This window comes from Tinamus guttatus, unplaced genomic scaffold (genome assembly GCF_059628265.1).
Source record: "Tinamus guttatus ecotype Peru unplaced genomic scaffold, ASM5962826v1 Tinamus_guttatus_pri_ptg000063l, whole genome shotgun sequence".
In the NCBI taxonomy this organism is placed as follows: domain Eukaryota; kingdom Metazoa; phylum Chordata; class Aves; order Tinamiformes; family Tinamidae; genus Tinamus; species Tinamus guttatus.
Window position 1 is genome coordinate 923,567 of NW_028288597.1, and position 14,411 is coordinate 937,977.

At 40.0% G+C, this 14,411-nt stretch overlaps 1 protein-coding gene across 1 annotated transcript in view; it reads left to right on the forward strand.

Moving 5' to 3' along the window:
* Window positions 1-683: 683 nt before the first annotated feature.
* The window catches only part of IPCEF1 (interaction protein for cytohesin exchange factors 1), a gene marked incomplete at its 3' end in the record, with an annotated part of 32,346 nt that continues 18,618 nt past the window's right edge, over window positions 684-14,411 (forward strand). Inside the window, exon 1 of the mRNA XM_088519600.1 lies at window positions 684-743. The remainder of the gene's footprint in view (window positions 744-14,411) is intronic.

Below are 14,411 nucleotides of genomic sequence, written 5' to 3' on the forward strand. Positions count from 1 at the left end.
ATTCTTCCTCAGAGCTGACTATCAACTCTAGCTCTGCTTGGTTTGCATTTCCCGGGACATACCTTATGCTTGATGTGGGGAAGCCCAACAAGTGGTGCTTCATGCCCTATCCCCCTCCCTCAACCCCCCCTTTCTTTTTTCTTTTTATTTTTTCTTTTTTTTTTTCCCTCTTTGTTTTTTGTCCTGAGGGCTTCCTGGCTTCAGTGTATCCCAGACCTCTCCAGCATTCCTCAGTGTTTGGTGGGTCCCTGAGAAAGGTCCCTGTGAGACTGAGGCTGAAGGGGTAATTGTGGGAATGGGTTTGCATTAGGGACACTGTGTTGAGCCAGGAGTAATGCACTTCCTTACAGGTCACTCTCTCTACCTGTAATATGCTTTCTTCTACCTCCAGTGGTGCATTCAGACCCTCTCCTGAGAAATGTTCGATAGCATCATTTTTAAACAAATTTTCACTTGTGAAACAAAAATTCAAAACCTATACAAAATATTCCTAACTTTTAGCTATTCACCTCGCTTCTAGCTACCTCTGTTCCAGTATTGATAGTTGTGTCAGACACGGCTCTTTCTTAGCACTTGCTTTGATGCCTGGCTTGTGGTTTACGTAGTCATGGCTTGTAAGAGACACACCAGTTTCCTCTTGGGCAATTTCAGCATTACAGCCAACTTCTGTAAGAGTTTCCTCTCTGTTTTGAGAGATGAGAGTTGCTAGGACAAGTGTGGCTGTTTGTCAGAATTCCCGGCAGGTATGGGTTTATTTCTTTCCTCTTAAGTGATAGACGTACTTGTTTCTGTGCAATGACACCTGCTTTCTTTTTAGCCTTTCTTTTTAGCTGCAACCTTTTTAGCTGATGAGAAATATCTCTTACTTGGTACAATGAGGAAGTTCACAATGGCTGTGTAAGAGATCTTATGCTTCTTCTTTTTTCCTTTTGGTTAAAAAATGCAAATATATTACTTAGAAGTGATGATTTTTGTGTTTGTGGGTGAGCACAGGTGACAGAACATATGCAAACTACTTTTTACTTCCAACAAGTTCTAGTCAGTTATCTTTAAGATCCAGCAAAAGGCAGTCTAGCCCTGACTATTTCACTTGAATCGGATGTTTGTGAAGACAAATGTGCAATAAAGGAATGAGAAGCAATTCTTTTATCAATTTCAGTCTCACAGAGAAAAACGTACAAATGTAGCATCACATAAAGAGTATTTAAGGTGCAATTTGAGGAGTAGAATTCAATGTGTGTGGTGACAGCACTGAGTAGATTCATTTCTGTTGTTAATGTGAAAAGGATCTTGGAACAAATTATTTTAATGCTTTTTCTCATAGGCGTGGAATTACGTGAGTAAAGAGGCAGGAAAGCACTTTGTGAATGGGCTCACCCACATAAGCCCTGAACAATAGGACAGCTGGAGTTAAAATCATCTCTTTTTCCCTGAAATACAACACTCAAAATGCTGACGACCTCTTCGGAGCCAAATTTTCTTCAACAGTATAAGCCTCTGCAAAAAACTAAGATTAACAGCTTGTTTAATCATGCTCTTAATCACTTGCTCCCAGGAAGTTCTTTCTGGAGTGTGGAATATTGTCTTTCTTTATTAGGATCAATTCTGTTAACTGGAGTTCTTGGAAGTTTACTATGTGCCTAGGAGCTGCAGTTCAGCTTAATAGAATTTTCTAACTGCCAGGTTATACCAGTGTTTAATCATTTGTGGCATTTCCTAAAGGTGAAAGAAGCTGTTTGGAAACTTGAGATGTTCTTTCTGTACTTTCTCCAGTAATCTTTGCACTTTCTGGAGGCAGATAGTGCTTTTTCCTCTCTGGGAAGGAGAGACTTCCACCATGCCCCACTCTTGTGGCACAGCTGCACAACTCGATCACGTGGAAGCCCCGTGCTACGGCTGAGGCTGTGTGCCTCTGTTCATGGATCTTAAAACTTTCTGCTTTTAGATGCTGACACAATTTTGACCTGTCCAGCTTGTGATCTCACCTCTGCCTCTGCAAGAAAAGTCTCAAAGAGGAAAGAGTGGTCACCTGCATACTGCCTTCCAACACCTGCTTTCTGTTTGAATATCATACTGATTTCATAGGAGGGGAAAGCTGAAATAGTACATGGAAATGTATTCTATTAGCAAGCTGTATGCTCCAGATTTGCATCCACACTGGGGCTGGGAAGAAGCTGGGTGAACAGAAAGCAATTTCACTCCCTGTAGCAGGGCACATGCCATTTATGCCAGGCTGCTTATGTTCACATGGGCTTCTTGTGCAAGCAGCCCAACAGGAAATCTGCAAGCCGTCTGGAGGCCGGAGAGCTGAACTTGCAGTTGGTTAGGGGTTGGTTTTGAGTGCGTTTTGCCAAAAGGGGTGCAGTGGTAGGGAACTGCTGGGGATATGCAGTCTGTTGCTAAATCACACATGCAGTGTGGAGGTCCTACTAGATTCTTAGTTGTTCCTACTGTTCCTTCTTGAGGTAGGAACAGTAACAGGGAGCACTTTCCTGAGAGGGTTAAGTCCCTGAAAATGACAGGCTGAATGCCTTCATTATTTCATGCATGGAAATATCTTCAAGAGATCACTTAAACCTGCTAAGGTACCTGGTACTACTTGTGGGCCTGGAGAAAGAGTTCTGCCTGATGCATCTCTTGCTGCTAATGAAATCATGCTGAGTGTGGTTACACGATTGCAGGGCAGGGAGGTGAGCACTGAGGTAATACTACATTTAAAACTTTACATATTACCCCTTTCCGCATCTCAGATTTTCTCTCTCTGTTGAAGCAGAACCGCATTTCAGAAAAATTCTCAAAGGACAGAAAAGCACTACATTCAGTTAAGGGCAGAGCTCATCTGTCCATCACTTTTAAAGTGCGTGTGTATGCATATTACATTCATGTCTTAGTGATATGCATTTCTAAAAATGTTTCCCTTCTTCACCCTCCTCCACCCTCTAATTGCTCATTTCTCTTTCCTATCATCAAGTTACAGCCTGGCTGCCCTTCAGCATCTGCTGCTTTTGTCTGTGCTACAGGGCATCTCTGGCGTAACTCCTATGAATAGATTGAGTTCCTCTGCAATGAATGTGTCTGTCCTCCCTCAGTTTCATCCCGCACCTCCAGCTTAGCCAAGTCATCCTTACTCTGTGCATAAGCATTCAGTTTGTCCCATGATCTTTAACTTGGTGATTGCTTCCAAGGGGAAAACTTCAAAAAAAAAATCCAAAAAAAAAAAAAAAGGTTGATGATAGCCTAACTCATCTAGTAGTGTCTCTTCTTTACCTTCTTCTCATCCTGCAGTGGTTGCTCCTTTATCTGAGCAGAGCTCATCTTCCTTCATCATCCATACCTTGTATCAAAAACTGCTCTCCACCGTTTTTTTTTTCCTGGCTTCTCTTTGATTTGGTAGATAGCTTTGATCTAACCATTTCTTCTAAAAATCTTACCATCTGCAATTCTGTCTGCTAATGGTTCTCCACCTACTTTTTGAGACACTTGTACAGATTGCCTTTCAGAAGTTCCTGGAGACTCCCCTAAATACTATCTATGGTCTACTAGGAGATCCTCTCCTCTGAGTATTTTTTTCCTCTACATCCTATGCATGAGTAATCTCGTTCAAAATCTTCAGTTTGGCTTTTCCCTCTGAAGATCTTGTGGCAGATTGACTTCCGTAACCCAATGTTGCCCTACTCAGACCAAAAGTAGAGTTCGTCTTGTCTCTCTAATACATCATGGCTCAGCCTTTAGCCGAATTCAGCAGGACCAGTTTCTGCTGAAACTGATCTCCTAAATCGTTCTGATTCTCCTAGATCCTCTTTGCTCATCAATGATACAAAATACTACCTGGGTGCCTCCTTCAGTTCTCTGTGCCTCATTTCCAGGCTATCTTTAAATCTCGCACAGTCCTTCAAACTTCAGGATAGTGTCTTCGTTCCCCATACATAGCTAAACTCTCATCTGAGCTGTCCTTATCGCACTTTCAGGTTACTGGAGTCTTCTATTCTCTGGCTTTGATAAAAAGCAATTTCACTTCCTCATGTCCGTGCAGAAACTGACTGCAAAGATTCTCACTCTACTTTCCTGAAATCTCCTTACCTATGTACACTTCTGGGTAGCATGAAATATGATGATCAAACTGAATTAACTTAGATTTTTCATGCCTTGGCAGGCTCCCTTTATCTTACTATTTTTCTAAGCCATTTGTTATGCTACTGACATAGACTTTGACAATTTCTGCTCTTGGGCATGCTGACACCTGACATATGATACTGGGGAATGTAGTCTCACAATATCTTCACCCTTTTGTCTGCTGTCTTAAACTGGAGATTGCTCTTTTTTCTGTATTCCTACGATACCTGATACCTGGTAAATAAGATAAATAAGAAGCTGCACTTCCCAAATTTATTGCTGAAATATCATCCATTATTAACAAGATAAAGAATTTGGGGTGAGGAATGGAGAACCAGAAATTATGTCTACATTAGCGATACTTCAGCAATTCTAGTGCACTCAAAGGGTTCTCTTCAGGCGTCTCACAGCAACTGAACATGAGTCCATGGATTCCCGTGATCACAGAAGATTTATCTCTAGTCTTGTATCAATTGACTGCTAAGTCCCTGGAGCTTTCTCCAGGTGCCCTAGTTCTATGATTTTTCATGAGACTGATTTTCAGAAAGTGGTTGAGTGCTAGTCTGTCTGTCCCCTAGTGTGAAGACCACTTTAGAGACAGCTGCTCAGCTTATTTAACTACTTTGCTCTCACTTTGGGCACATTATTGGCCCAGTATTGCTGTCTGCATATGAACAGGGAGATGGAATGCTCAGATAAAATCCTTATCTTTTCTCCACCTTTTTTTCCCTTTTAAGGAAGTAATGTAGTATGAACAAATTAGTTGCACATGCAATACTGACAAATATGCTAAAACTTGACTGACACCTGATTTTAACAGCTATTTAATCTACTGACCTGACTTACAAAGCCTTGTAGAGTTTCAGTCTTGGCTACTTTGAATTCAGCCTCTCAGAATTTCTTTATCTATATTTGTGGTCTGTTGGTTCACTGCTGCTAAGACAGTGGGGCTGAAACTCTGGAGAGGCAAGTATACAAAATTCCAAGAGTAAACTCTTTTCTTTGAAGGAGTTTATTTTTCTCGTTTGGATTTTTTTCCCCCCGCCACTGATTTCAACGATCACGAACTGACGGTCAAGGCTACTTTTACAGTCAATCTAGGATGTGGGAAGAAGGTCTCTTGTGATAAGCTTGTTATATCTTTGGTTTAAATTATTGTTCAAATATAAATTATTATAATTTTAAATCAGAGACAATCTTGAATTTGAAGTAGAACTAATATTAAATCAGGACACAATGAACTTCACTCTTATTATGACTTGACACCACTTAATTTTTTTGTCATACACAAGATGGGACTCATTCAAGTTTCAGTAAAGTGAAAGATTAATATAGCAAAAAAGGAAATTATATTGTTAGAAATAGAACTGGGAAACTTTATTTTTGTCTAATTTGTCTGTGCTTTTAGATAAAATAGTTTCCTTTTTTTTCATGGTAAGAAAAGAAAACTTTTAGTTCCTTTGAAGCTATGTTTTTTTTACCTAAATTTTGTTATTTTTACATGTTTAAAGATATCTAGAGTTTTGAGGGGGACTTTCTTTGGATAAAAATGTTGTCTTCCCTAAGAATGTGGAAGAGAAAAATGCCAAATAAAAGTAGTTATGGCTTGAAGATAAAAAACATCATTGTTGTGGGCTTGATTAACTTAACTTCTTACTCTAATAAAACTTTTACTACCATTAGTTGATGGGATTTAAGGTTTCAGTGTTTTGCATGTAGAAGTCCCTGCAATGCGATGCTCATCTTTTTCACTTTTGTATTTTCTTCAAGGTATGTCTTGATCATTCAAAAAAATAGGGATAGTTTTAGATTTTAGGTAAGGTATAGTAACCAGAAGGAGCAATTTGATGGTATGGGGCAGGAGCTTTGTTTTCCCAGAGCTTTGTTGTCATTTAGATGTTTCTAGTCATGTTTGTATGCCTGAAAAGCATCATCCTCATCATGAGGTAGTAATTCAGTTGTGCTTAGTCACTGATGTGCTTAGAGGAATTCTATCCAGATCTTCCAAAGACCCTGTACTTTAAAAAGACATGATTATTATAACCTTATTATGCTCCAAAAAATGCTGGCAAAGCAGATGTGCTAAACTATAATAGTTGATCAGATGATATGAGAAGCCATATAAATACCAAGAGAAACAGGATGCCTTGTGCCACTTATCTGAGGAAAAGAGATCAGCTACGAGGACAAATATGCCATTTTGCATTTTAGAAAAAGTGTGTGTTGAAAGTTGTGCCATCAAGTGAGTTGGCTTAACCTGAAACAATTTAAATTATGGGTGTTTCAAATCCTTATGTTAATTTGCCTTTAGAATCTTTAACTGGTATAAATTACAGTAGTGCTACCTCGAGAAATACTGTGTGTGGGGAGGTAGCTTCTCTCTAAGTGTTTACTGCTCATTAGTTACTAGTACTATCACATTGGTTTTGTTGAGAGAATGGTATAGAACCCGAAAAGGGAGATTAAAGAAACAATAAAATGGATTTGTGCTATTATATTTTAAACACCACCAAAGTAGGACTAATTATTCTAGTTGCTATTCCTGTGATGCATGCACTGCTATTAAATAATTGATAATATTGATTTTTATTGTGTATTTGTTATCACTGTAAGTCTAAATGATATAGAGGTTATTTATTTATTTATTTACATAAAGATCAAAGATATTTGTATAAAAATAGGTTTAAAAGAAAGTTGAAGTGCTCTGTATCAGTATACACTGAGCTAAATATAAAAGCACATTAACACCTCAGACTGGAGGAGAAAAAAACTGAGGGGGTAAGAGAGAGAGGTAATAGGAGTGCTGAGTTAACTGTTTGGAGTGCCATAATATGGTGGAATTTAATTAGGAAAAAATGTTTTCTGAGTTATGGCTGATGATATCAGAAAGGCCAGATCTTCTCAGAGAGGCTGGAATTGTTCTTGTGAAAGAGCAATTTTTGTTTGTTTACTGTAAATAGTTTCCATATGTTATCTTCTCATTTAGAAAGATACTACATTCCAATTTTACTACCCACAGAAAAGAAATAAGGGAAAGTGTTCATTTGCATAATAAGATTCAAGAAGCAAGTGTTTCATGTAGTTAGATCTTGCAATCATTGTAATGTTTTTTTTTTTTTTTTTTGGTGCCATTGTTCTGGCAAAGGCTATAGTGGTTTAAGAAGCAAGAATCATAGAAAACTCTTAAAGCTTGGACGTGCTGATAGCTGCAGAGAAGTCATGTTTTGCAAGCAGTAATATATATTTTTTTGAGTTTTATTTACCCTTCTAGAGTCTATCATCTTGTTACTTTACGCATCTTGGACATTACTGCTTTTTTCTTGCCTGATGGGAGGTTAAGGAACTTCTGATAGATATTTCTTACTTGCTCTTTTTTGTGTGATTAAGAGGTGTAATAGACTCTCTTCTAAATACTCATTGCAAGCAAGTAAAAATGGAAAAGGCTAATCATGGTTTAGGCAGAGAATAGGAGTTCATGACCACCTGATAATGGAGAACAGCAATGCAATTCGGCTCATAAATCTCCTACTTATATGAGTACTACTTACCGTAACCATGTATCACCTATGAGTGGTCCATTTCCCTTAACGGTCTAAGAATACCCAAGCCAATTCTTGGCACTAAAAAGTCTTAGAGCTTGTCCTCAGCCTCTTTCTGGGTTATATTGGTCCAGTCCTGTTCAATTGATTTGGTCCAGTCCTGTTCAATTTACTCATCAATGACCTGGATGAAGGCACAGAGTGCTCCCTCAGCAAGTTTGCTGATGATACCAAACTGGGAGGAGAAGCTGATACCCCAGAGGGCTGCGCTGCCATCCAGAGGGACCTGGACTGACTGGACAACTGGGCGGTGAAAAACCTCATGAAATTCAACAAGGCCAAGTGCAAGGTCCTGCACCTGGGGAGGAATAACCCCAGACACCAGTACAGGCTGGGGACTGACCTTCTGGAGAGCAGCTCTGCAGAGAAGGACCTGCGTGTCATGGTGGACGACAAGTTGACCATGAGGCAGCAGTGTGCCCTCGTGGCCAAGAAGGCCAATGGGATCCTGGGGTGCATTAAGAAGAGCATCTCCAGCAGGTCGAGGGAGGTGATCCTGCCCCTCTAGTCAGCCCTGGTGAGGCCACATCTGGAGTATTGTGTCCAGTTCTGGGCTCCACAGTACAAGAGGGATGTGGAGCTGCTGGAGAGAGTCCAGCACAGGGCGACGAGGATGATCAAGGGCCTGGAACACCTGGCCTATGAGGAGAGGCTGAGGGAGCTGGGCCTGTTCAGCCTGAAGAAGAGAAGGCTGAGAAGGGATCTGATCAGTGTCTAGAAGTACCTCAAGGGAGGCAGTGAGGAGGATGGTGCTGGCCTCTTTTCAGGGGTGGCCACCGACAGAACTAGAGGTAATGGCCACAAACTGAAGCACCAAAAGTTCCACAGGAACTTAAGGATTTTTTTTTTAACAGTGAGGGTGACAGAGCACTGGAACAGGCTGCCCAGAGAGGTTGTGGAATCTCCTTCTCTGGAGATCTTCAAAACCCGCTTGGACGCAGTCCTGTGCCATGTGCTCTAGGTGACCCTGCATGTGCAGGGGAGTTGGACTAGATGACCTCTAGAGGTCCCTTCCAACCTTAAGCATTCTATGATTCTATGATATATTTTTTTTCTTTCCAAGTATTAGACTGTGAGCCTTTTATTTCCCAGTGAAAACTGAAATCCTCTTGCAAAGATGAGATTGAGAAATGAGATATGAAATTTAAAAATTTCACCACAAGCACTGGTGAAAAAAAAAAAAAACAGAGTCTGCAATTTCAGAGAGAGGAAAAGAAAAAAAATCCTTTTCTTCTTCCATTCTTCCATTAACTTAACAGTTGGAAAGCTACCTACTGGCATTTCACGGGTGGCTGGTAATTTGGTGCTGCTTTGAAAAGGGACATATCTGGAAAAGAAACAAATTTTTGAAGCTTGTTCAGCACTTCAGATAATCTTTGACATTTTCTCATGTTGAAACCCAACTGATTCCATCTTCAGGAGCTGCACTCACTCAGTACTCTATCAATGATAAAAACTACTAAAAAAATAGGAAAAACCCTCTGATTTACTCATTCTGGGTGACAGTGAAGAGATGCTTTTTTTTCTGTGTGCTTTCTATCAAGACTGTGTGGTCTATGACGTTGCAAGTTCATATTATAAAGAGACTATGCTATTAATATAGTTCTTGGTGAGTGCTGTGGTGGGGGAAAAAGGTCATTGCTGCTAACTTGAAGTTACTTAAAGTAGCATATGTGCTAAATACTTGCTGTACCTCTTCTAGTAAACCTCACATAGTGAAAAATGCAGTGATATTTTATTATCTTAATTAGATGAGATTAAAAGAAAATGAAACCTACCACTGAAATCTAGAGGTGGAGAATTAACTACTGATTAAACTGAATTCTCAGGGAAAATCCAGAGACTTTTTCTAAGAACACTTTCTCATCATATCTTAGACATTTTTCTTTTTTCCTCTTAGCGGTTCATATCTGGTCCGATTCATAAGTACTCAGAACAGCAGTCGGCTCCCAGTCTTTCAAGCAGCTTATTTGCTCAGGGACTTTGGAGAAACTTGGTATGATGTGCTAGCAGGTGGACTTGAGTATTAAATTGTGGAATGGTATCAGTTAAACTGCTCTGCAAACATTCCGATTTGGGAAGTTCGGTTTTCTCCATTCTCTTCTTTTTGCTGGAGAAATGCCATGTAGAAAAGATGACAGTGTGCAAATCTTTGTTGCTGGCTCAAGGAATGAACTCAGTTGTAGTGTAGGGGCAGTTTCACTGTCCTCAAGGGCAACCTGCCAAGATCAGTTTGATGTTAATTTACCTCCTCTAAGAATGCTCTTTCACAGAGACAACATTTGAGAACTATGTATGTACTTTATGCACTGTGAAGGAAGGAAGGAAGACATTTTTTTTTAATGTTCCTATTGCTTAATGAGGAATGAAACAGAACTTTTGAGCCTTCTGTTTCTCATAAACTTTTTGAACTTGGAGTGAAAGACTTTGATGGAAGAAGAGGAAAATCTCCCACATATTTCCTCCTTGTTTCCTTCTCATTATCAGCATAATAATTTTACTTTACATTTGTTCTCTTGACATTCCTCTGCAAGACCAAATACTAGCTTCTTTTGTAGATCTGCCAATATAAAGAATATTGCCTGGGTGGAAGAAAGGAGGATAAGATTCATATCTAAACTACAGAAAGAAAAATAAAGCACAAGCAGTACCAAGTTTTTGTTGGCTTTTGTTCACGAATCTTGCGCCAAAAGGATGCTCCTGTTAGCCTGACTTATTGCAGTGACAGTTGTGACTAATATCATGCCTAATATCATGACTTAACCAAATTGAACATTCTTATTACCTCCCTCGCCAGTGTGATACTGATAATACTGCTCAATACTGCTCAAGCCCCAAACTCTACCCATAGAGCTCTGTAGGGCAGCTGTAAAGATGTAAACTTCCTTAAATTAATTCTGACCACTAGATGGCTCTGCCAATATGTAGTTACAGGTTCAGCCTCCCTTAGGGCCCTGGCTTGAGCATGTGGGAAATGGTAGTTCCATCTCCCAAGGGATTTTGAGCCTTTGAAACTGTTTTTCATACCCAAGTGGCTAAAAAGCAAAGTGTAACAGTTTTTCAAATATTGGCGTGTGGGGAGGAGGAAGCTGCAAGGCCAGTTTGTCCTTCAAGCCCCCCAGGGCGGAGCTGGAGGCTAGGGTATGCCAGGCCAAGTGGAGATCATGATGCTCAGGCATGGAAGTGTTCATGCAGCCTCCCCAAGTGTCCACACGGAGCAGGAAAGCGAAGTGTTCAGTCTCACGGCCTCTTGTAGAAGCATCCTGAAGGATGCCAGGTGTCCAAGGGAGCTCTGTTAGCTGGGGAGGCTCCGTCTTGGTCTCTGTTGAGAAAATCAGGCTCATTCTGATGGAAATGTCTCCCTGTCCTTCAGACAGATTTTCCTCTGAACTCTGTCATCCAAATGTACAAAATGTTTCACAACAGCCTATTGCTGTGATCTCTTCGATTTTTATTTTGCCTTGGGTGCCTAAAGCATTATGCGATGTTTAAACACCAAAATAGGAGAGAGATGCTCCTCCGTAGACACCTTGCTATCTTTTAATCAAGGCACTGGCTTTGACAGAAACCCCTCTGGGGTAGCAGTAAGATTACTTAAACCTTACTACTTAGGTTTGTTGGCTGTTCATCCACTTCAGTAGCCTTTTTCTTAACACCGTCTGCTTTTATTGTGCAGTAGTTTCAGCCACAGCAAAAGAACCAGTTAAGAGGCCTCAGTATTACACTTATTTTTTTCCACAAATGTTCCCTACTTCCAGGGCTTTGGCCGTGGATTTCCAAGGGCCACTAACAACAGGGCTGGGAGACATCTTGACACCATAGGAGTATGTAAGCTAGCTCACACTTGGAGCAGAAGCAGAAATGGTATACTAAGCATACCATTTTGATTTCTTTTCTTTGGTCTGGGAGACCCAGGAGAGAGCATTGTAGCATCTCTCTTTTATTGAACTTTCTCCTTCTTTCCAGCCTCCCTCCTCTGGAAGGCTACAAATTTGGGCTCCTGTAGCTGTTTTATCGGAGCTGTCAACACCTGTAACCTGCCCCTCTGGGCTTTCTGGCTGGATCGGCAGAATTTGGCTGTAATGCAGGCGGGGCGATGTCTCCAGGCCCTTTCCACCTTGGAGACAGGAGCAGTGAACTTTGTTCCAGTTATTCCTGGCCTTTGCCCAAGCAGAGTCAAAAGTCGCTTTTTTAAATTGCTTGCAGGTAAGGGGATTGAATTGCTTTAAAATCATTTGAAAATAAGGTTATAGCTGCCTGTATAATGTGACAAAATATTTTTTTGCGCTAGGTGAGCCTGCTAAAACAATTCTTGTGTCTTTTCAAAGACAAATTTGGTGTGTGTGGGTGTGGGGCTTTTTTTTTAACATTCTCTAAGGTATCCACTGTGGCCCAGGCTGGAGGTATACACTCATAATTATGACTCAAAATTACACTTTGGTGTATTAATTTTCTGTAAAATTAATAGTGAATCTGTAGTTTCATCTACACTTTGAATCACAAAGTCACAGGGACCAAGATTAATGACATGTAACATCATCTGGGTGGGACAGTCTTAGATAGATGTAAAAAAAAAAAATGCCTTTGTGTCTAAGTTTGTCACTGGCCTATGGGACAATTCTAGGTTAATATCTGACCTTCCTGGTAAGATGGTGTGTAATCTGCAGATCAAGACCCTCCTGCACAAATAAGATAGTTGGTTTGCATAGTTAATTAAGCAGTTAGCTAACTGACTAGATTATTAATTCTATGATCATCAATCTTAGTAGTAGTAACATCATTATCAGATTAATCTGATCTCTAGTAAACAGAAATACAGTTATGAGCTTGCAATTAATGTGATTATATTTTACCCTGCATTGTTGTAAGAACCTCAGTGGGTGGTAATGTGAGGATTTAGGACGATTATGTAAGCCTCTACCCTTGACACAGGACAGTGCTTCAGGCCCTGCTATGATTTGGGGCTATGCTATTCCTGATGCTTATAATGTGTGATTTGTGATTAAGTAATCATTGATTTTTAGGGGAATTTTTGTAATACTATTGCTAATTTCATGTCACCTGTCAATTCATTGCCTGTTGAAGGGCAAATTTATAGGCAGCCAAATAGAGAACAAATAGAGAAGTTAAAGATGGTGAGCAATGTAAAAGAAAGAGAAGAAAGGTAAAAAGCTTTTCCCGGAGGTTATTTTACAGCCTTGACTTAGTGCTTGATAAAACTTTTTTTTTTTTTTTTTTTTTTTTTTTTTTTTTTTGCTGGGTCTATGTCAATGCCATCTGAACAGGAACTGAGCTATGCACATTTTGGGTGCTTCTGCAATACAAATAATTTGAGTCATGTTACATTTCTCACATATTTTGCTCAGAAGCAGGAAGGCATATGCCCACTCTGGATATCATCTGGGGGATACTTGGAAAGCATGTTTGGCAGACTTGTATCAAAATCATTGCAGATAAACAGGCTCACTGCACTTTGAAACTGCTGTGACTGTCAAGCCTTGCAGAGGAAGAAAAGTAGAATTCCAGATTAGGACTTCTTTTAAAAATCAGATTCTTTAGAACTTTTGTGGTTTATTTTCCTTTTTGTTCCCCACTTAACACTGTCTTTGACCTTTCTTTCAGAAGAGATGTTATAGTAATATGGAAATTATTGTAAACTATTTCTGATAAGTCACTCGCTCTGTTTCCACATTTGTTGCATCAGCTATTACTCACATGCCTACTTGTTTATTGCTGTTCTTGAAAAAGGAGGAGGGAGATGGTACTAATAAATACAGCTATGCAAACTGGTATTTATAGTTCACGTGTTGAACTGAGAAAAAAAAACTTGAATTAGAAATCTTTTACTGAAATGACTTTTCACATGAAGTATTCAGTTCAGTCTGAAATTGAACTGTCTGTTCTGATGAAAATTAAATCATATTAAATGAGTTGTCTGTCTTGTGAGTTCTTGTTTCAAGAAAGCCAAAGAAATGTAGGTATAGTTTACAAACTAAACTAAAACCATCCCTTTCATTTTCATCTAATAGCTCATGAGTTTTAAAAAAAAAACATTTTACAGGATGTGGGAGATGCAGGTTTGCTTTTTTACATAAATGGAAGGAATCTGAAACTATATTACCTTGCTCTTGCTTGGATAGTATACTTTAAAGCCATTTGAAGTGGGAGAGGATTCCCTTTGTCGTGTTATGTTTTCTTTCTCTCTTTGATTTGTTCTGTTTTCTAGTGTCAGTGAACTGAACACCCATTACAGCAGATTGTGCTCCTGGTGTGCCTGCCCATGTGGGTGCCTAAATCATAGTCTGGAGGCTTATCCTCCCATATTTCAAACTACTGCAAATGGAAATACTTAGGGAGGGGAGGGGGCTGGGAGCCCACATTCTGGCCCTGGTGTCTAGTGTACCATTTTGAAGGTGAGAGCCAGTTTCAAATTCAATGTCAACCTGAGCCAGAGCAAGAATTCACAAATGGATATGCATCTTTACTGTAGTGATCTGAGAGCATAGCGACATGCTCCCATATAGGGAGCTGGCATGGTTTGGGCCAAGTCTTCTGCTCCAGCTACTTTAGGTAGGATTCAGAACAAATGTTTCCTTTCAGTGTGTTCACCTTGAGGTGTGAACTGAGTTGCTGGCTACAGTTCCCAGAGTCAACCTCTGCATGTTCGTGTTGGACCAACCAACAGGATGGACGTAGACT